This window comes from Dipteris shenzhenensis, chromosome 17 (assembly GCF_047967505.1).
Source record: "Dipteris shenzhenensis isolate YYH24624 ecotype China chromosome 17, Dip_SZ_1.0, whole genome shotgun sequence".
NCBI classification, from domain to species: Eukaryota; Viridiplantae; Streptophyta; class Polypodiopsida; order Gleicheniales; family Dipteridaceae; genus Dipteris; species Dipteris shenzhenensis.
The window spans coordinates 3999097-4020253 of NC_141612.1; positions in this window are offsets into that span (position 1 = coordinate 3999097).

Consider the following 21157-nt stretch of genomic DNA (forward strand, 5'->3'; position numbering starts at 1 on the left):
ACTAAAAGCATGGCATTCCAAGTACGTGCTTGCAATCAGCCATAACCCAAGCATGGGTAATCAAATGGATCCGATAGTATGTTGACTTTGTGCCAACATGGACTTATGTAGAAAGAGAATGTGTTACAACTTCTATATGCGAGCTCTACATGTAGAAAGAGAATGTGTTACTTTCCAATTCAATTAAGAAGACCTTTTCAAAAGAAAGCACAAGTGCCTATACCTCTACCAAGCAATGAGTAGCCAAGCTCATCCACATCAGCTCGTGAGCCTCAAATAAAAGAAGCTCCATACCCTAATGCAGAAGTGGAGAAGGCTCCATTTCAGGAAATTCAACAATGGGTGCAAAAAGAACAAGCTCAATTCGAGGTTGAGAAGCAAGTGCAAGATCCCATCCCTGACTTAGCCTGACCACTAGAGCCTCTGTTCTAGCAACAAGATCCACAACATAATGTACTGCCATGCCAACTTGAAGGTGCCACACTCTCTAGAATTCTAAGTTGCTTGGTGTCAATTCCCATTGAAATCCTCTTACAAAATTGTCCCAATCTCTGGGATAGTTTCAAAGGATGGATTGAACTAGCAAATTCCCAACGTAATAAGTTTCAAAAGTTTAAGCCACATGCGCAAATGAAACTTGATAATGAGACTTCAAAAAAAGAAAGTCCATAAGACCCTCAAAATTTGTTTAATAATCATATGCCACCTAGTGCCCATAGCCCATATCATGCTAGTTCAACACCATTCGAGATTGATCTTCGAGAAGTGCTAGATTACTTTAAGAACTACACAAGGGGTAGTGTCCCCATAGCAATGCCAAAGCTAGTAGGAGAATCTGAAGTGCAAGAAATCGATATCATTGCAGAGACTCTGATCTATGAGGAACAGGCCAAAACTTGCACAATAAACCTTGAAGGGGAGGAAGAGAAATTGGTATTCATTGGGAAACAGCTCACACAAGAAGAGGAAACAACACTAAAAGCACTCCTAATATTACCGATATTGCCTACTATGGCCATACAAGGAACTGAAGGGAATTTCACCATAAGTGACAGTACACACGATACCTATTAGGGAAGGTGCCCACCCTAAGTATGTGGAACTTATTGCACAAATCCAAAATATGGCACCATGGTCTATGATGAATTGGAAAAACTCTTAGATGACGGATTCATCTATGAGATAGAGCACACTGATTGGGTTTCACCCATCATCATCATGCTACCTAAACACAACAAGAAGCTAAGAATATCTGTTAACTTAAAGAATGTGAATGGTGCCACAATCAGGGATCACTATCCCATACCCTTAAAAGAAACAATGTTGGAAAAGGTGGCTGGATCAAAGATATACAGATTCTCGGATTCTTTAGTGGCTATAACCAAGTGCAAATTGCTCCTTCTGACCAATCAAAAAGAGCATTTGCTACAGAATGGGGTATCTTTGCATATAGAGCCATGTCATTTGGCCTTTGTAATCCCCCGACCACATTCCAATGAGTCATGTTCACTACTTTCAAGTCATTTCTGAATAAGTTCTAATAGTGTTCTTGGATTATTTGTGCATCCAATCGAACAAAAAAGGCCACTTAACATGTCTTGAAGCAGTTCTAATCAAATGCAGGGAGTATGGCATCTCCCAAAATCCAACAAAATACCAGTTCATGGTCACCCATGGAGTTGTTTTGGGACACATTGTTTCTCAACATGGGATTGCAACAACTAACATGGACAAAATCAAAATCATCATGGAATGGCCTCCTCCTACAAATTCCAAATGTACAGGTCTTCATGGGACATGCCGGCTATTATAGAAGATTTATCTTGTGGTATGCCATGATAGCCATACCACTTTACAAATTATTAGTGAAATTTTTATGGATAGAAGAATGTGACCAAGCCTTTGAGTTTTTAAAGTGGTGCCTAATCACAACACCCATCCTTATATCTCCCAATTGGGATATCGATTTTCATGTTCATACTGATGGCTTCAAGTATGCAATTGGGAGTGTGCTTTGCCAACCTGGTGAACATAAGAAAGACTACCATTCTACTTTGCCAGTCGACATCTCAATGATGCAGAGATCAAATACCACCACAAAAAGGGAAGCCCTAGCAATGGTGTATAGTGTTAAGAAATTTCAACACTATCTATTGGCAAATGATTTTGTCTTCTACACCAACCATCAAGTATTGCTTTATCTTTGTAAACCATCTGTGTACAACTAGAAGAATAACCAGCTATCTACTCTTGCTTCAAGAATTCAATTTCAAAATAGTGGTCCACAAAGGTGCCCAGCACTACCAATCACATGTCTCATGTCAAGTCGGGAGAAGAAGCCACTGACGTAGAAGATGACTTGCAAGAAATGCATTCTCATTCATAGGCAAATGATACAATAGTCATATAGATAAAGAGCATCCATGCTTAAACTCTTAAATAGTATAGAACTATAATAAAGTATTTCCTACCACTAATGGGCAAATAAGGACTAGCCACCATTTGATCATCTAATATTGTTGCAATCACAACTATACCACAACTTAAAGTGACCCTTTATGAGATGGTACCATGTAGGTATGCCATCTCCACACATCTCAAAGCCAAGGGGAAATTCAAGAAACACATTACTTGCATGTAAGCGGCAGGGTAAAAGCGTGGTAAGGTGGAATGTTATTTTAGCTATGTAGCATAAAAATAAAACACAATATCTATAATTAGAAATCAAAATCTTTGACTTTGTTGTGCTATTTTTAGCCACCTTATGATGTTTTCATCTAGCACACTTTTTTTCACAAGAAAAGTCCAATTCCATGACAATTTAATCCTCGAATACTCAATTATGTCTCTATGACACACGATGATATCTATAGGTGAAAAAGGATAAAATACATAAGTGGTGATCTCTTCCACAACGACTTTCACTCCTATGATATTAGTAACAAAAATGTAATTTAATCTCACAATATTAGAAATAGAGAATCATCATTATTTTAAAATCATAAATATTTCAATAAAAATGAGGAATTCCGTAATGATCTTGATTCATCCTCTCCTCATTTTCTTTATTAACATAAAATGGACTCTCACCAAAAAATAACAAAATGAATCCCAATATTCAAACAATCAAGAGTATTAATTGGTCCAAATTTAACAATGAATCCTTTTTCCATGCATCATTAAGTTTAGGGTTAAGGATGTTGAGAACCTAATCTCCCTAAGCACAACCAAAAAACTATAATAATTTCCATCAAAGAGCATTAATCAAATAAGGAAAAAAAATCACATACTATTCCCATTTTATCCACATAATTGTTGTATCTTTATGAACAACCAAAAATATATGCTAATTATTAAAACTTAACCTTTCAAGTTGTAGAAGAGCTTGATTACTACAATTTATGTTTTAACATCATCTTGCTCGAAGGTCTGTAGCAAAAGTTATGGCCTCTGCAAGTGGAGATTCTGGGCATTTTGGGACCATTTTGCATCGAGTATTAATATGCCGTCTCCACCACACCTCAAGCTTTATGATGAAATCTGACCATGGGATGGTGTTGATGAGCTTGAGTACGACAATTTTGGTCTTTAAATCATCTCGATCAGAGGTCTGTAGAGCAAAAGTTATGGCCTCTACAAGCAAGATTTTAGGCCTTCTAGGAACATTTTACACCATGTATTAATACATGGTATCTACCACCCCTCAAGCTTAATGTTGAAATATTACCTTGGAATGGTCTATATGAGCTTGAGTACTATAGTTTTTGTTTTTAAGTTATCTCAATCGGAGGTCTATAGCAAGAGTTATGGCCTCTACAAGTAGAGATTTTGAGCCTTCTAGGACCATCTCTGCACAACATATTAATATGCTCTCTCTACCACCCCTCAAGCTTCATGTTGAAAGTTGACTTTGAAATGGTGTAGATGATAAGGTTTAGTACATGACTATGGATGCTAAGTAGTTTTTTTTTAAAATTCGATATCCTTAAAATAATGTGACAGAATTCCCTCTAGAAGGCACAAGAAAAATGTCTTTTCAGAGTCATGCGAAGTTTGGGGTAAAAAAAGAACAGGTTAGGAAATACGTCAAGAAATGATGGCTTTTAGTACTACCACCATTTGTTCTAAATGAGGAATAGGTGTAAACAAATAGAGATTCCACTTCTAGAGGAGGTGATAAAGAAAGGTAGCTACAATGGGAAATAAGAGGCAAGGAGGCAAGAGAGGGGCCAACAACTTTCAATAAAGATTTTATATGTTTGGGAAAAGGAGGAGGAAAGTTAGAATTTTTGTTTAGATTAATTGAGCTTCAATTAAATTTATGAATGGAGAATGTCTCTATAATGGATGGTTTGCTCATTTTTTGTTGCTCGGTTTAATTATTTTGCTCAGTTCTTTCCACTCAATTTTTGGTAATCCTCCTAAAGTGTCACATTGGTTGGTGGAGTACACCTTGGACCACTTCCGAAATTACGATGAAATCAAGGTTGCCTTTCTGTGGCATTTTTATAAGGAGAAAAAGATTATGCAGACACTGCAGGGGATGAGGATCTTGACACAAGGTGATCAGGATGTGGAGGATTATGTAGCTCAGTACCGCCAACTTTTGCAAAAGGTTCCAGTGGTTCAACAATCGGTAGTGGTGATGTTGAACGATTATTTTATCAGCGGCCTAGCCAAGGACGTGTGGACAACACTGGAGATGGTGGACAAGGTTACTTTACCTTTGAACGACCTGATCAATTAGGCAATCTAAGTGGGTGAAGTGTTGCAAGGGGGAGCGTCAAAGCATAGACGATCATGCAAGAGTAAGGGAAAAAACAAAAAGCAGTCTTTGAGGAAAAAACGAAGGGATAGGGATGGAGAGTCCGACGAGGATAGTTCGGCAAAAAGTTCATTGGAAGAAAGAAATGATAAATCATAGGCGAACGAGGTAAAGAAGCCTAGAAAGACATCAAAAGGAGGGAAGGGAAACTATGCAATGTCTGCAAGTCACTCAGGGGGATGTCCAAATGCGGATCTTTGATGTGTGCATTGTAGGAATCCGAGGCATTCCGCAAGGGAGTGCATGATGAACCAGCAATGGTGTGCAATTTATTGGACTAATACACACACAATGGAGCACTGAAACGATAACGGATGCAGCCAATGCACACAAGGCCAACCTTAATGGCCACAACCACTAGCTACGAAGCCCATAGTGACGTATGTGCAGCAAGCTAGTATCCCGGAAGTTCAGGATCAACCTCTATTCAAAAGTGGCAGTGGAGGGGGTCACGGTTGTGGATGAGGTGGTGTGCAAGCGAAGATGTACTTCTTTTGCCTAGGTGAAGGCCACTAGCACAATGAGTGCCTTAACGCTCAAGAATGGGATCGCCAAAAGCAAGAATGCTTAAAGATGGCAGGGAAGATGCCCAGCACATCTACGGCACAAATCATAGAGGACGACCCAGCCTCTACATAGGAAGTTGATAAGTAACTTGATGAGGCAAAGTGATGCAGACCAAAGTTTGGGAAGAAACCTGCATTACTTCAGTGGCTTGTGCAAGAGGCACATTTAATAAATTTGATGAAAATCTTCCTAGATGACCTCAACGTGTTTAGAACCATAGCCAATCACTTGGATCACTTGCAACAATGCTTTCAATGTTGTAGAGAAGTGCCTTTTAGCCTGAATCCAATGAAGTGTGCATTTGTGGTGCGAAGTGGCCACCTACTGAGGCATCTAATTAGCACTAAAGGAATAGCAGTTGATCCGGATAAGGTGGTAGCAATCATTAAGATATTTTCTTCCATATTTTAGGATAAGTTCAACTATCCCGCTGTTTAAGTGTTCAAGAAGAGAGGAAATGAAGATACTTTCCTACCAAACTTCAAGTAGTTTGGGCCTATCCAATCCGAAAAGACCTTGTAGAATTCTATAGGTCAGCTATCCTCTCCAAGAGTTTTGCCATCTTTCATTGATAGAATTGCTTCCTTGAGTTCTCCCAAGGTTAGAGGCACTTCCAAGCTCTGATGATCGAGACTAGTGACAATTAGGAGAAGACCTTCCATGTTTTTGTGGATGCCTCAGATCGACCAATTGGAGGTGATCTAATGCAATAAGATGAGGTCGAGTGGTTTCGACCAGTCTATTATGCAAGTCGTAGACTATCATTAGTGACATAGTGGAATTACTCAATGATAGAACATGAAGGCCTGGGGATGGTTTTATATGTGAAGAAGTTCCGCCACTACCTATTGGGGCACCATTTTACATTTCATGTCCACCATTCGGCATTGGTGTACTTGGTCAAGCAATAAATTTTGACTAAAAGGCTGGCAAGATGGATGCTACTACTGCAAGAGTATGATTTTGAGGTGGTAAATTGACCAAGATCCTAGCATGTGGTGGCAGAGTACTAGTGCCTTGAAATAGGGGAGCCCGCAATTGGATTTGAAGATGAGTTCCCAAATGTAGACCTCAATGCAGTTTTGGTTGGCTTTTGCAGAGCCACTTGAAGGGCTAGTAACTTAGGGTATTCCACGGTCATGGTATTATGAGATGATGCACTTCATGACATCTAGGCAGATCCAGATTATCTCAAACATGGATCAATGGAAGTATTAGCACTTAGAAGCCGCAGATTTGAAGTAGTGGTTGGTCAACTCTAATGTAGACATTTGACGGATGTTCTACTCTGGTGTGTACGCCACATGAGTAGGAAGTGGTGCTCACAGAGGTGCATTATAGAGTGGAAGGTGGTCACTTTGTGGGAGCAATTATGGCCAAGAAGGTGCTGCAAGCAAGGTTGTGGTGGCCGACACTACATAAGGATTCCCACCGATTTGTGTTGCAGTTCCATCTATGTCAATGGTGGTTGGGATAGCCTTCGGATCGAAACCGCATGCCGATGCAAGCAGTGCTTCCTTTGGGCCCTTTCGAGAAGTGGGGATTGGACTTCATGGGTCTCTTCAAGTCTACAACTGCACGAACCTAGAATTCCTATGTGCTAGTAGCCACATATTATTGCACAAAGTGGGTGGAAGCCTGGGCACTATGGGATAACACTGCATGCTCCATAGCCAAGTGTTGTGGGGGTTAAAGGTCACTGTGCCTTTACCCGGTTATGTACAATACTCAAACACATATATAAATGAATGAAAAAGAAGATGCACAAGGCACCCATGAGGGGTGGAAATGAGGAGAATCACTTTCCATGATGTGAATCCACCTGCATATGTTGATAGACAGCAAGCTGTCCATGCACCAAATGTGCAAGAAATGGTACCACCAAGTACTCCCACATGTATGCAATCAAGGGTAGATGATGGATCATCTATTGGTGGAAATGATGAGTCAAATGTGGTTCTCTATTTCTCTTTCTCCCTCTTCCATTCTTGCTTTCGTTGAGAGCACTCTCAACTGGTATTAGAGCTCGGGTGATCTAGCTAAGCGTGTGTGAATGCTTGAAGCTCAGCAACTCTGTGGGAGGAAGGAGAAGCTTTGTGGGTGACTTTACTTGCATATGAGTGTGTAGAGACCTTGGAGAAACCTTTGGAAAAGTCACTTTGGTTTTGCAAAGTGGTTTTGAGAGCCTGTTAAGTGTTTTCAAAGAAAAAGTCGTTTTTTGAGATTTTCCCTGTTCTTCGATGACAGAGACTCTGTATTCACTTGTAGAGGCAACTATTGCTTGCTTTTGGTGTCCACTTCATTTTAAGAGCTTGGAAACACCTTCATTCTTGAATCTAGGATCATTTCATTGGATCTTTGTCTCACTGTGTCAGTTTCTGCGTTTTTCTGCCCGGGTGTTGGAACTCAAGTTTGGAGCAACAATTTGCAGATCTGTCAGTTCCGGTGGACTCAGGAGGTCCTAAAACTCCTATTTTACTCATCATTTGCACTCCAGTGGAGTTTACAAATAGCTCTATTTCCAAAAACGTTTTTCAATCTGTGTGTTGGACCTAGTGATTGAGACCACGGTTTCCAAAACCATCTATCCCATTGCGTTCCGAATGCCCAAAAACACCTACATGTCAGTTCTTAAGCGATTCGGTGGAGGATTTTCAAAGTTATAGATCTTTGTGTATTCGATTTCGTCTCTCTGTTATGCATTTTTCATTCTAAGGTTTTGAAACCTTAGATTTATGCCACATGGCAGTGGATAAGTGTTGACTCCCATTTCTCACTCATCGGTTGGGATTTTGGAGTTTCGGTAGAAGAGAGATATTTGTAGATTTTCTTGCTAAGTCCGATTATGTAATGGCGCCCATGTTTTGAGGCATCTCAGGTTCTATTTTCGGTAGCGGTCATTATCGTGGGACTATGATTTCTTGAGCATACCTTATGCAGATCACTCTGGTTGCAGTTTGAGTAGTGTGCGCTCATTCATGGTGTGCATTGGGTTGTAGTGGATGATTTATAGGCCATTTGGATGCATTGCGGTCCTTATTGGATGCACTGATAGGCCCAAATTACCTTGTGGGATGCTATTTTTACGGATGCTTTACACATGGAGGCTGTTTTATGCTGAGGGACAGCTTTGACACATTGCAGGTGATGCACTAATAGTGCTATGCTCTCTTGGATGAGATATTATTAATGCATATGCCAGTGGACGGTGTTTATGCTTGAGTCATTTGGCACGTATTGGCATTTTGGATTGCCATTGCAGTTGGCATTTTCTTTTGGGCTAGATTTGCTCATATCGATGCATAGTATATGCACATGAGTCAGATGCTTTGAGACATGAGTTTTGGTGATATTTCACTCTATTGTGGCATACACATTTGGGTGCACCTAGTATTTGGTGTGATTCTCTCTTGTAGGCACTAGCATTTGGGATTTTTGCTTCATTTGCATCATGGCATCCTCTTCCATGTTTGAAAAGGAGTTTTTTAGCATTAAAAAGTTTGATGGGACAAACTTTTTTTTGTGGAAAGAACAAATAAGAGATGTGCTTATTCAAAAGAAGCAGATTAAACCCTTGGCAGGGATTGAAGCTAAGCCTGCAAATATGTTTGAGGATGATTGGAATGAGTTGGATGCATTAGCAAAATCTAATATTAGACTTCATCTTGTAGAGTCAGTTTATTTCACAGTAGTAAATGAGCAGACTACGGAAGATTTGTGGAAGAAACTGTGTGCCACTTATGAAAAGGAAACTGCCTCTAATAAAGTTTACATCATGAAGAGGTTGTTTGAGCTATAGATGAAGGAAGGGGTCTCCATTGCTTCTCACTTGAATGAATTCAATATTATTTTCAGCCAGCGTCAGGCTCAGAAGATGAATTTTGAAGCAGAGACTAAGGCAATATTTCTCTTATGTTCATTGCCATCCTCATGGGATACCTTCCGTACAGTTGTTAGTAACTCTGCACCTAGTGGAGTACTGAAATTTGATGATGTTGTGGGTAGCTTGTTGCCCGAGAAGATTAGGCGGAAGTCTATGGACGACGACAAGTAGGATGCAGCCTTAAATGTGCAAAGGGGTAGATCACATTTTAGGGGGAAGTCCCAAGAAAGAGGAAAGTCTCATAGCGAATCCAGGGCACAGAACATTGAGGGTTACCACTATGGCAAGAAGGGCCATATGAAAAAGGATTGCTACAAGCTGAAAATAGAGAAAAAGGATACGAAAAAGAATGCAAATTGGGGTGCAAATCAAAAGGAAGAGAGTCCAAGGGAGGACAAAGGAAAAGTGAAGATCGAGGAGATCAATGCAGTCACACATTTTAGTGATAATGACATTCTCTTCATGTCTAGTTTATCTGCAGAGTTGCTTACCACTTCAGATGATGCATATTCCCAGGATTGGATTTTGGATTCCATGTTACTCCCCATAGGGAATGGTTCTCCACTTATGACAGTGAAAAGACAGGTTGTGTGCATCATGGAAATGACTATGCTTGTGACATAGTGGGAGTAGGTGACATAAAGTTTTCTTTTGCAAATGGGTCTACATTTATTTTGAAACATGTGAGACATGTGTCTAAGTTGACCAAGAGTCTTATTTCAGTGGGTTAGCTAGACGATGCTAGTTTTCTCACCACTTTTGGCTTTCAGAGTTGGAAAATTTAGAAGGGCTCTATGCTTTTGGCTAGGGGTAAAGTGTGGGACTTTGTATCCCTTACATGTATCAGGGGTATTTGATCATCTTGTTGCAATAACCGAGCAGCCAAGCACTTCTTTGTGGCATTTGGGTTATGTACCACATTTGAGTTTCTCTGATTTTGAATTTTGTGAGCACTGTCTCTATGGGAAGCAGACTAAATCAACCCATAAAAGAAGGGGAAAGAAAGAGTTTGAAAAGCTTGATTTGGTGCATTTAGGTGTATGTGGTCCCATGCCTAAACAGTCATTAGGCGGGGCTGAATACTATGTGACATTCATTGATGATGCAACTAGGAAAGTGTGGGCTTATGCTATAGCTCATAAGAGTGATGTGTTCCAGGTATTTCAGAAATGGCTGGCCTTGGTTGAGAATCAGTCAGGTAGAATGCTTAAATGCCTATGGACTGACAATGGTGGAGAGTATCTCTCTCATGACTTTCAGCATTTCTGTGATACACGTGGGATTAAGAGGGAGCTCACATCCCCTCATACTCCAGAGCAAAATCCAGTTGTAGAAAGGATGAACCATACCATTCAAGAAAGGTTGCAATGCATGCTTTCCAATGCAAGTCTTTTTGGTGGTTATTGGACTGAGGCAATGAAGACTGCAGTAGTGCATGTGATCAATAGATCACCTAGTAAGAGTTTGGATGGTGGTAATCCTGAAGAGGCATGGAGTGGCAAGAATCCCTCTTACTCTCATTTGCGTATATTTGGGTGTGAGGCATATGCACATGTGCGAAAAGAGCTTCGAAAGAAGCTAGATCCTAAGTCTAGGAAATGAATCTTTCTGGGTTATGGTGAAAGTGGAGAGATGGGCTATCATCTTTGGGATCTAGAAGCAAAGAAGATCATACGCAGCCATGATGTAGTCTTCAATGAGAAGAAGATGCATAAGGCACCCATGAGGGATGTGGAAATGAGGAGAATCACTTTATAGGATGTGAATCCACCTGCATTTGTTGATAGACAGCAAGTTGTCCATGCACCAAATGTGCAAGAAATGGTACCACCAAGTACTCCCACAAGTATACAATCAAGGGTAGATGATGGATCATCTATTGGTGGAAATGATGAGCCAAATGTGGCTCTCTATTTCTCTCTCTCCCTCTTCCATTCTTGCTTCCGTTGAGAGCACTCTTAACTGGTATCAGAGCCCAGGTGATCTATCTGAGCATGTATGAATGCTTGAAGCTTAGCAGCTCTATGGGAGGAAGGAGAAGCTCTATGGGAAAAGTGTTTAGACAAGGATGTGTTCGGTCCTTTTTTCGACTGTCTGATTAAGCTGGTGAGAAATAGAGGGAAGCATTTTGTGGTGTAATTGGTGAAGGAAATGATGACTTTCTACATGGTCATTCACAAAAAAATATCATCTTATTGTCCACAAGTGAATGGCTAGGCGGAGTCTTCCAATAAGCAGTTGAAGCAGATTACCACATTACTAGTGAATAGTCATCACATGGATTGGGATGAGAAGCTCCTTTATGCAATCTAGGCATATCGTAATTCATTCAAAGTCGCCACTGACCTGACACCATTCAAGTTGGCATTCGGGGTGGAGGCCATTACACCTATGGAATATGTTGTGCCAAGCCCCCGCATTGTGGTTGTCGACAAGTTACTTCCACGAGTCCATGGAATTCTAACTCGATGCTCTAGAGTAGTTGGAGGAAGAGAGAATGGAGAGCTATTACTAGACCTAGATAGTTCAAGCATGAAGGAAGAGATGAGTAGACCTGGTCGAAGAAGAAATGGTTTATGAAGGGGCAATTGGTCTTGCTCTTTAACGGTAGCATGGGCTACATGCCGAGGAAGCTCAAGATGCAGTGGTTAGTTCCCTTTTGGATCTTTGAGTGTTGTAGATTGACATCTTTCTATTTGGCAGATTTGGAAGGGTGGGTGTTACCGTTGCCTGTGAATGGATTTCAGTTGTGGAGATATCATCATCATGAAGGTTGCATTAAATGCCCATTCCCTGTCATGTGCAAAGTACTCATTCCATGGATCGAGCAAAGTACTCATTCCATGGATCGAGTTAGGTGCACAATATCCAATGGTGGGATCGTGCACTCCTTGTGGTGATGAGCACGTACCTACAGATGGGATCTTGAGTTCAATAGTAGCCACCACCATGCATTTACCCACCACTACGCTCAGTCAGTTCAGCTATGCTCCTTGTTCACGACTAGTTTCTCACACTTCTGCTTTCCTATTATCTCCCTCACACTCGTAGTTTCCTATTCCTACCTTTCACATGTCCACATCCTCAGCATTCCTTTCACTTCCAACACTTCCTTCCTACCTCTTCTTCTTCTCCCAGACTCATGGGCATGGTGTTGTGTAGACCAATATTGTGAAACCTCTTTGAGGTCAGAAAGAAAAGACAATCGATCATTGGCTATGCCTACTAAGGCTGAGGATTTTTTTGAGCATCGATTGGGCTTGAATTGTAGTGCACCTTGCGATAGTGCAACTATGCAGGTAGCTAGAGCAAGGTGATCATGTGGACACATTGGGGCCACGGACCTTGATAGTGTAGTTGATTTATGATCGGCTCTGCTTGCCTATGGACAGAGAAACAAAGGACTTCTTGATGCCTAATGCAATAAATTTGGAGACAAAGTTTGGGCCAACGGTATGAGGAGAGTCTCTATTAAGCACCCATGCAGACATACATATCAGGGAATGCTACCAATGGCTATTAGAGTTTGTCTTCCTTCAAGCCAAGGCATATACAATTTTGATTTGTACCAGTGGGACATTGCTACTGGTAGAGACATAGCCAATGTGATGTGGGCAGTAGTGTTCAAGGAGCGGCTTCAACAAGAGGCAATAAGGGTGGCGAGGGGCAAAGCAATTATGCCAGAGTTGGGCCAAGTGCTCAACCTTCTGTTCTCGATCACTAGCAACACTGAAGTGCCCTTGTACCTCAGCATTGTCATTAGGCCGCTGGTGCCAGATGGCCCAAGAATCTCCCACACTGAGCAATAGAGGAAGAGGAAGAGCAATCAAGAGGGTGGCAGCTCATCGCAAGCTTGCATATAGGCAATGCCAACCTCAGCAACTCTAGTGCCCCTCTTGCATCCACCATAGTTGGTGTTAGAACCAGTGTCAACAGCACCTGTGGAATGCAAAAAAGAGATTTCTTCAAGAGGTGACTATCAACACTCAAAAACCATTTTGATTCTAGCTTTAATCTTTTTTCTTTGTTGTTTTTCATGAGATTTGACATAACATACACCTTAGCAATCACTCAAAGTTGTTTCCCTATAATCTAATAACAATCAACAACCCAAAACAAGCTTCAATGCATCAAACTAGTTTCTCCTATGGTCTAATAACAAACAACCACCCAAAACAAGCTTCAATGCATCAAAAAGACTCTATGGATGGAAAATGATAGTTTTTTCTTTTCTACTCAAAACACACTCCTTTTCCACTCAAACCACTCCTAATCTCTACTAACAACACCTCTACTTATGCTATAAAGCATTGTCTAATGGGTGGTTTACAAGGAGGCAAAATGCTACGCAAAAGCATACCTTTACCTCTACAATAGTGGTGCCAAAGATTTGTAGGCCAACGGTGACTCCATGTATCATGGGGATCTTAAAGGTATGTTGTTAGAGACTCCTCTCCTAAACAACTCCTTGTGAGAGATTTGCAAAGCAATAACCTAACACCTGTCTCATACAAGTGCCTTATCGAATTGTGACAATGTGATTCCATAAGAAAGGAGAAGGGGGAGGGAGAGAGGAAGGGAAGATAAGGGAGGGGAGGCAGTATGGAAGATAGGGGGAGAGTGAAAGGGGGTAAGTGACAATCACAAGGCAACGGACAATGGAGAAGCAAGAAGACTCAACTCAACAACGATAGAGAGAATGAGAGAGCTTGTATTTCCAAAAGGTTGCAATACATAATGAAGACCAAAGTCAACAATTTGGTCTTATGCACAGTCCACCTTTTGAAGAGATTTGCAGGTCGTCCCATGTGGCTCTTTCTTCCACTAGGAGGTCTAGGTGCCATTTTGAGGCTTCATCGGTTAAGGCCATGGGGAACCAGGTGACCTTGGTTTCATTGGATTGATCTCCTCCAGCTGGGCATGCGGCATCAAAATGTCAGAGGAATCTTGCTAGATTTCCTCGACCATTGTATTTGGGAAGTTTGAGTTTGCCTAGGGGGTGCCTGCTTTGATTGTTATTGTTGAGGCCAAAATTGTTGCGAGGGCTAAAGAAATTGTTCATCTTTGCTTTGAGTTCAAGGTCCCCATCATCGTGACAGTGCTCTGCCATGTTGTGTCTTGGAGGAATCAAAGGAATTGGTTGAATTTCAGGGGGACAATTCGGGGCAGAGGGTTGTCGGAGGCATTCGGCCGGAGCAAAGTTGCATGCAAATTTGGCGCTAGGTTGAACGGGTGCTGCCACAAGTGCGAGGGTTGATGTAGGTGTGTTAGGGGGCTTAGAGATGCATTAGTGTAGTAGGGACCATCGTGTTAATATTGTACTTAGGATTGTCCCACGTGAGTAGGGAAATGTGCCAATGCAGACGAATCGTAAATCGAAGGTCACGATGGAAATTTATGAGCGAATCAGTGCAAAAAGGGGCCCACAAGGGGGCATGAATTAACGAGTGCTAAGGATGCCTGAATGGTGTGCAATGGGTTGGAAAAATGCCCTATAGCATGGTTTTCATGTGTGAAATGGTGGTTCAAACGAGGTTCAGTTTGGCCACCAAACGGGTGAGTTATGATTGGTTAAAGTAGGGGTAAAATGTGGCCTTTATCTGGTGGTGGTGGGGGGGGCATTTGGCAAAAGTTTGGTGTGAATGGGCTTTAGACTTTGAGGGAACTGGACTAGGGTAGTCCAAGTTATTCTAACTAGCCTATTACCCTAACTATCCAATTACTTTAACTGGCCAATTACTTTGACTAATAGTTACTGAAACCTAACCTAACTGTGGTTAACACTAACTAAGGTTAGACTAACTTGGATTAATACTAACTTAAATACAATTAAATAACCTAACATAGTTTGTTAGTCTAACAGTTAGTTAATCAAACGTAACTATAGCTAACTAACCTAACTAACCAAAGGTTGAACTAACCTAGAGTAACACTAACCTAACCTAACTCAGTAATCTAACCTAGTTAGATAACCTAGCCTAGGTTAGTGGTTAGGTTAGTTTTAAGTTTAGGTCTTTAGGCTGGAGGAGGGGGAGGGGACTATCGCGGGGCTGAGGAGGAGGGGCAGAGGGGAGGGGAGAGGGGTGTTGAGGGTGGAGAGGGAGGGGAGGGTTAGAGAGGGTATGGAGGAGAGGTCGACACCAAGCATCGCAAGGTGGAGCACCACCGCAGTTGCTAGGCGTCATAGGTGGGGGAGAGGGAGGTGAGGTGGAGAAGGGGCGTCACTACCCATCATGAGTGGTTGGCTGCATCATTGTTGCTAGCGACCGGTCTATAGGGCAACAGGGCCCTTAAGGACCTTAAGCCTTGGGTGAGGGCAGGGGAGGCGGCTGGTGTGTGATGGAGAGGGGGGGGGGGAGAGGGAAGGTGGGGGTGGAGGGGGAGGGGAAAGGGGGGTGTAGGGGGGGGGGAGAGGGGGGTTGGAGGGGGTGGTGGTGGAGGGGGGGGGTGGAGGGGTCATTTGGGGAGGGGGGGGTGGAGAGGGGGGTTGGAGGGGTGGGGGTGGAGTGGGAGGGGGGGGGGGGGGTGGAGAGGAGGGGAGGGGGGGTGGAGGGGGGGGGGGTGGAGAGGGGGTGGGGGTGGGGGGGGAGGGCAAGGCAGGGGGGGGAAGGAGGGGGGTGGGGGTGGAGGGGGAAGGGGGGATGGAGATGGGGGGTGGTGGTGGAAGGGGGGGGGATCACATGTAGAACTTGCATTTAGAAGATGCAAGTTGGATTCTTGAGAGGGATTATTCCTAGCCTTATGCAAGTACAAGCAAAGCTTTGCCACTACTCTACACACACATTCTATGCTACCTAAGTCCATGTTGGCACAAAGACAACAATAAATAATCATTTTGCTTTTATTTACATTTGTCTACAACCTTTTTGTATAAGCTAACAAGAATCCATTACCGCTATAGTACTGTTTGTTCGATGCAATGTGGGCTTATGGTAATCATTACTGAGTAGAGAAAATCAATGTAAGGTGCAATACATTTGATCGAGGAGTCATGGCCAATTGTGCACAAGAGAGTAGAGAAGATGCAAGGGATACGAATCTTATTATAGGTGAAATGGATTATGTTGGAACCATACAAGATATTTTGCAAGTGAAATTTAGGAAGCTCCAAGTATTTATATTTGATGTGAAATGGATCAAAGTCATATGTAGAGGTGCTCACGATATGGTCAGGAAGGATCCAAGTGGATCTTTTGCCATTGACTCAACAAAAATCTAGGATGACCTTAGTGACACATTTGTGATACCCATGCATTGCGAGCAAGTAAGCATTTCTTGTATGGATATCATTTGTCATTCAAATTCATTAAAGATTGTATGGACATATCATGGATTTCGATTTTAGGTGGTCTTTCAACTTGATCGTGTGGACAACCAGTGGTGGTTTGTGATTCAAGTTGCACCTAGAAACCAACATGTGTTTGAAGATGTGGAAGTAGAGAATGAAATGGAAGATCAAGAAATAGGTGGGTTGGAAGCTAGCACTTCCAATACCCCCTCTACTAGAGTTTTGGAAAGTGATAATAGTTTAAGCTCCTCAGAGGGTTTCTCAGATATGATTTGGGAGACCTCAATCTACATGCTAAAGATGTGTGAGACCTAGCCACAGATGATCAAGAGGATGAGCATCAATCTCACAATGAATATTCTAGTGATGCTTCAATTGATTAAGAAATGGAGAACAACATTGATCCAATATATTTTGCAATGTGAAAACATTTGTATTTGATTTGAATTTTGCAAGCTTTAGGAAGAGTGAATATCGACCCTTTTTTTGATACTCTGTGTTTTTCTAAAGCTATTTTTGGTTGAAATATCAATGCTAGTATCAACGCTAATATAGATGAAAATATAGATGTTACAACTTTTTGGCTGTAATTTCAAGGGAAAGCTTTTAGAATGTAATAAGTGTAGGAAAAAAGGAGAAAATGGTAGTGAAACCACAGATGAGCAACTCTCGGTTTATCATGACCTACCTGGTCATGCACTAGTACAATGAGGCTATGGGTACCCTAAAGAGAGCCTAGAAAACCATAGCCTCCCATCAAAGGCTCATGGTGCACCAACATGAGTAGATCAAGTGTTGAAGGAAGGTGGACATAGCTATAACAAAGCTAAATAGAAAACAAAGCAATCTCACAATGGGTGGCCAAGTTAAAGTAGATCTAAGCCTTGTTGCAAGGTCTAGACCAACTAGAAGGACATCTAAGTGAACCCCCCAGTAGAAAAATATCCAGATGACGAAGGGGATAGTACTCATCTTGGTGTCCAGGCGTGAACCTTAAGTGTTGGCACCACCATTCAAGCATAGATGGCAAGAGACAAAATGAGTGCTACAACTGCAATTCTTGTTATGGATGCAATGAGCTCATTAAGGGCACCTGCATTTGGGTGAGGTAGACTTGGTGTTTGAAGACCAATCTACTACACAAAACTTCTTCTCTTAGATACCCAGTTGACTTCCTCTTGATTTAGGGGCATTTGTTCTTGCCATCAGACATCACACATCAACACCATTTCCTCCTTGGGAGGGGCCTAGAAGTTTGGACCCCAAAAGTTAGTACTAAGTGGCGGAGTATGTATTTCAATCTCTGAGATGCTTTAGAGATATCTGCTCAAGGGAAGCTCATGCTAGGTCATGTGGGGACACCCAAATTGGTACCTTGAATGTGTATGCACTTGCTTGTAGGTAGCACCATCCTACTTTTTGGCCACAATTCCCAGAGTGCCTTCAAGAGTTTGACTTTTGGATTGTTGGAGGTGACTTCAACAACATAGAGTTTATGGAGGATAAGTAGGGAAGAACCTCTTTTACAGAGATGCCAGCTGTGGACAGGAGCATTTGGGAGCAGTTTATTTTTGCGATCAGTGGTGGCAAGGATCCATGGCAAGAGCCTGAGTTTACCCATTTTGGCCAGCCTTTAGTTCTCTTTTGGATAGTGGCAACATGATGGGCTACTAGAGCACCTAGACATATTCTATATAATGGATTGGGAACTCCTCAAAGTCAGCTCCACCGGCATCTAAGAAGGGAGCCACCTTGATGGTAGTCCTCCACTTGGAGCAGCTTCGCCATGGACTCCCCCAAAAGGGGGTCTGCATATCAGATTATCTTCTATAGGAGGTGGAGGCACAGCAAGCAATAGTGGGTATTTACAGATAGCTCAAGGAGGGAACCAGAGAGGGCTGGGTGGTGTGGGTGGCTAACACGATTCAATAGAACAGCTGGGAGGTCCAATCCTAGGCCCTTAGATGGAGATTGGTTCTTAAAAAATGAGAGAGCACTTTGTCAAATCCTAGCATCCATAGAAAGGTTCCAAGCGTAGGATCTAGGATCCCAGTGGCTCAAGGACCACTTGGAGTGTGCACAGTTGGAGCTCTAGGACTTGGAGGTCTATAGAGTAGAATTTTCATAGCATTCATCCTAGGCTAAATGGGTCCAGTAGGGGGATAGGATGAGCAGGCAGTTCTTTCAAACCACAGAACCATGGTCAGGGTAGGGATTCAACTTCAATGACTCTAGGACTCACAAAAACATATGTTCACGGATCCACAAAAGATACTCAAGTTGACCACAGGCTTCTACTACCAACTATTTTAGTCAAAGGAGGAGTCACTCATGACTCTCCTTGCTAGAGAGGTGGTATGGGAGTAGGTTTAGTCAATCATCACGCAAAGTTGAGTGTACCAACAAGGAGCTTTGGGAGGCCTTTTAGGCCCTACCAGCACGTAAGTGACTTGGGAAGATGGCTGACCCCGAGCTTCTTTATGTTATTTTGGGAGCATATTTCTACCCCACTTGGGTTAGCTTGTCAGGTTTCCAACTCAGGCTCCCTTTCACATTCTTTGAGCAAAGGCTAGATTTTTTTGATTCCAAATGGAGTAGATAGATAAGATATTCATCAGTGGAGACCAATCACCCTTCTTGACATGGCTTACAAGACCTTGGTTAAGGTCTTGAGCTGACGATTGAGACCCTACCTACCAAAAATCATCCATGGGACACAGACAAGTTTTGTTTAGAAGCATAGCATCTTGGACATTATCTTCACTTTCTGGGAGGTAGTTGATTGATCCAAGGGAGAGTCACAATCTCTTGCCATTCTTCTATTGGATTTTGAGACAACAAAGTAGAGTGGTCCTTTTAAGAGGGTACCATGTAGAGACTTGGCTTCTCAAAGAGATGGATCATAGGGGTGTCGGCTCTCTATTGCAGGTAGCTCTAGCCAGGTGGTCATTGGGGGGCACACAAGTGAGGCCTTTCCTCATTCGCACTTAGTGGCACTCTTGCCCCCTACTGGTTCCTCTTTGTAGCGGAGTCCCTACGTTACTTTCTGCAATTCTAGGATTTTGGTCTCACAAGGATGAGGCTTCTAATCTAGCAAGAGGAGGAGCTCTTGCACTCTGATTTTCCTGATGATATAGGCCTTTAAGAGGAGGGCTCACTAACTAGTCTAGAGAGGGTAACGAGGGCCTTTTCCATTTATTGCAAGGTTTTTGGAGCTCAATTCAACTAGACCAAATCTGTTGGTTTCTTTACAAGGCCAGAGGAGATCTAGGAGGTTCAAGACTGAGGGATTGATTTTGGCTTTTAGTGGATCCCGAGGGGGGAGACGAAGGGGTACTTGGGCTTCTAGATGGGCATTGACATTTTGACAGAGCAGCAGTTCAGCCCAATTAAAGACCCCGTTTGGTGCAAGCTCTTATATTGGAGCTCAAACCAACAAGCACTCACTAGTAAGTAGAGTGTTGGTGGCTAACGTGTAGTCTAAGGTAGTGACTCCATGAGAAGAGGGGATCTTGAAGGAATGCCAAGGGAACTCCACACCTCCTACTACTCCTTATGGGAGCAATGCAAGCTCATATGGTCCAAGGTGTCACTTCAATGGCTTCTGGAGTTCCAACGATGTGAATCCTCATGAAGAGAGAAAGAGAGCAGAAGGAGAGAAGAAAGAGGGGAAAAGGGAGAGGAGGGAGGGGAATGCATGAAGCAAGAAGGGGGTGAGAGGCATTCACAAAGTCAAGAACATGAGAAACATAGACAACACCACTTAGAGAGAAGGAAGTCTTCTATTTCTCAAACTTGCACACTTAAACTAAAGGCCAAATGTCAATTTTTCTAGCTTTTATACATAGCACCTTTTAAAAGGAGGGCCAACCATGTTGGAATATGAAGCCAAAGTGAGTCTAAAATGAGCGTTCTATGTGTGTTTTATCATCTAGTGAGTCCTAGACATGCCACATGTCATATTGGGAGGTATCCCATATACACTATGCCTTTTTGGAGTCTAGTGTCACACTATATAGTCCATTCCTAGTGTTATCTAGCTTCTCTCCCTACCACTATGATCCTTCATGTGGTATCAGAGCCATGTCCTTAGCCCTACTCTCTCTTTCCCTTTCCCTTCTAAGAGGTTGAGGTAAGGGAGGCCAATGAGGCTACTCTACCTCCTCCTCCTTGGAAGGTTGCCCTCTTATCTCCTTCCTTGAGCTCTCTTCTCCACGCCATGATTTGCCACCTCGCTTCTCCTTCCTTCAACTACATCTTTCTGTGACCTGTAGATGATTTGATGCTTCTATCTGGTTTTAGATGCAAAGTCACGGCTTCATGTCTTCAGCAAAGTCGTAGAGGACTTTGAGTACTACAAATTTTGTTTTTACATCATTGCAATCCGGGTTCTCTATGAAAAGTTACAGCCCCTGCAAGAAGTGACAAAATTTGTTTCTACGCGCGGATTTTGTTCTAGAGCTCAATGATTTGATAGCCCAAGCATGATGCAGCCAGCTCAACGTGGAGCTGTCCATTCTCTTCATCATTAAAACCTCTGCTCTAGCCCACCATTTTCTCCTTCTGCTCGACATTCTCTTGGAGCTACTGCTTG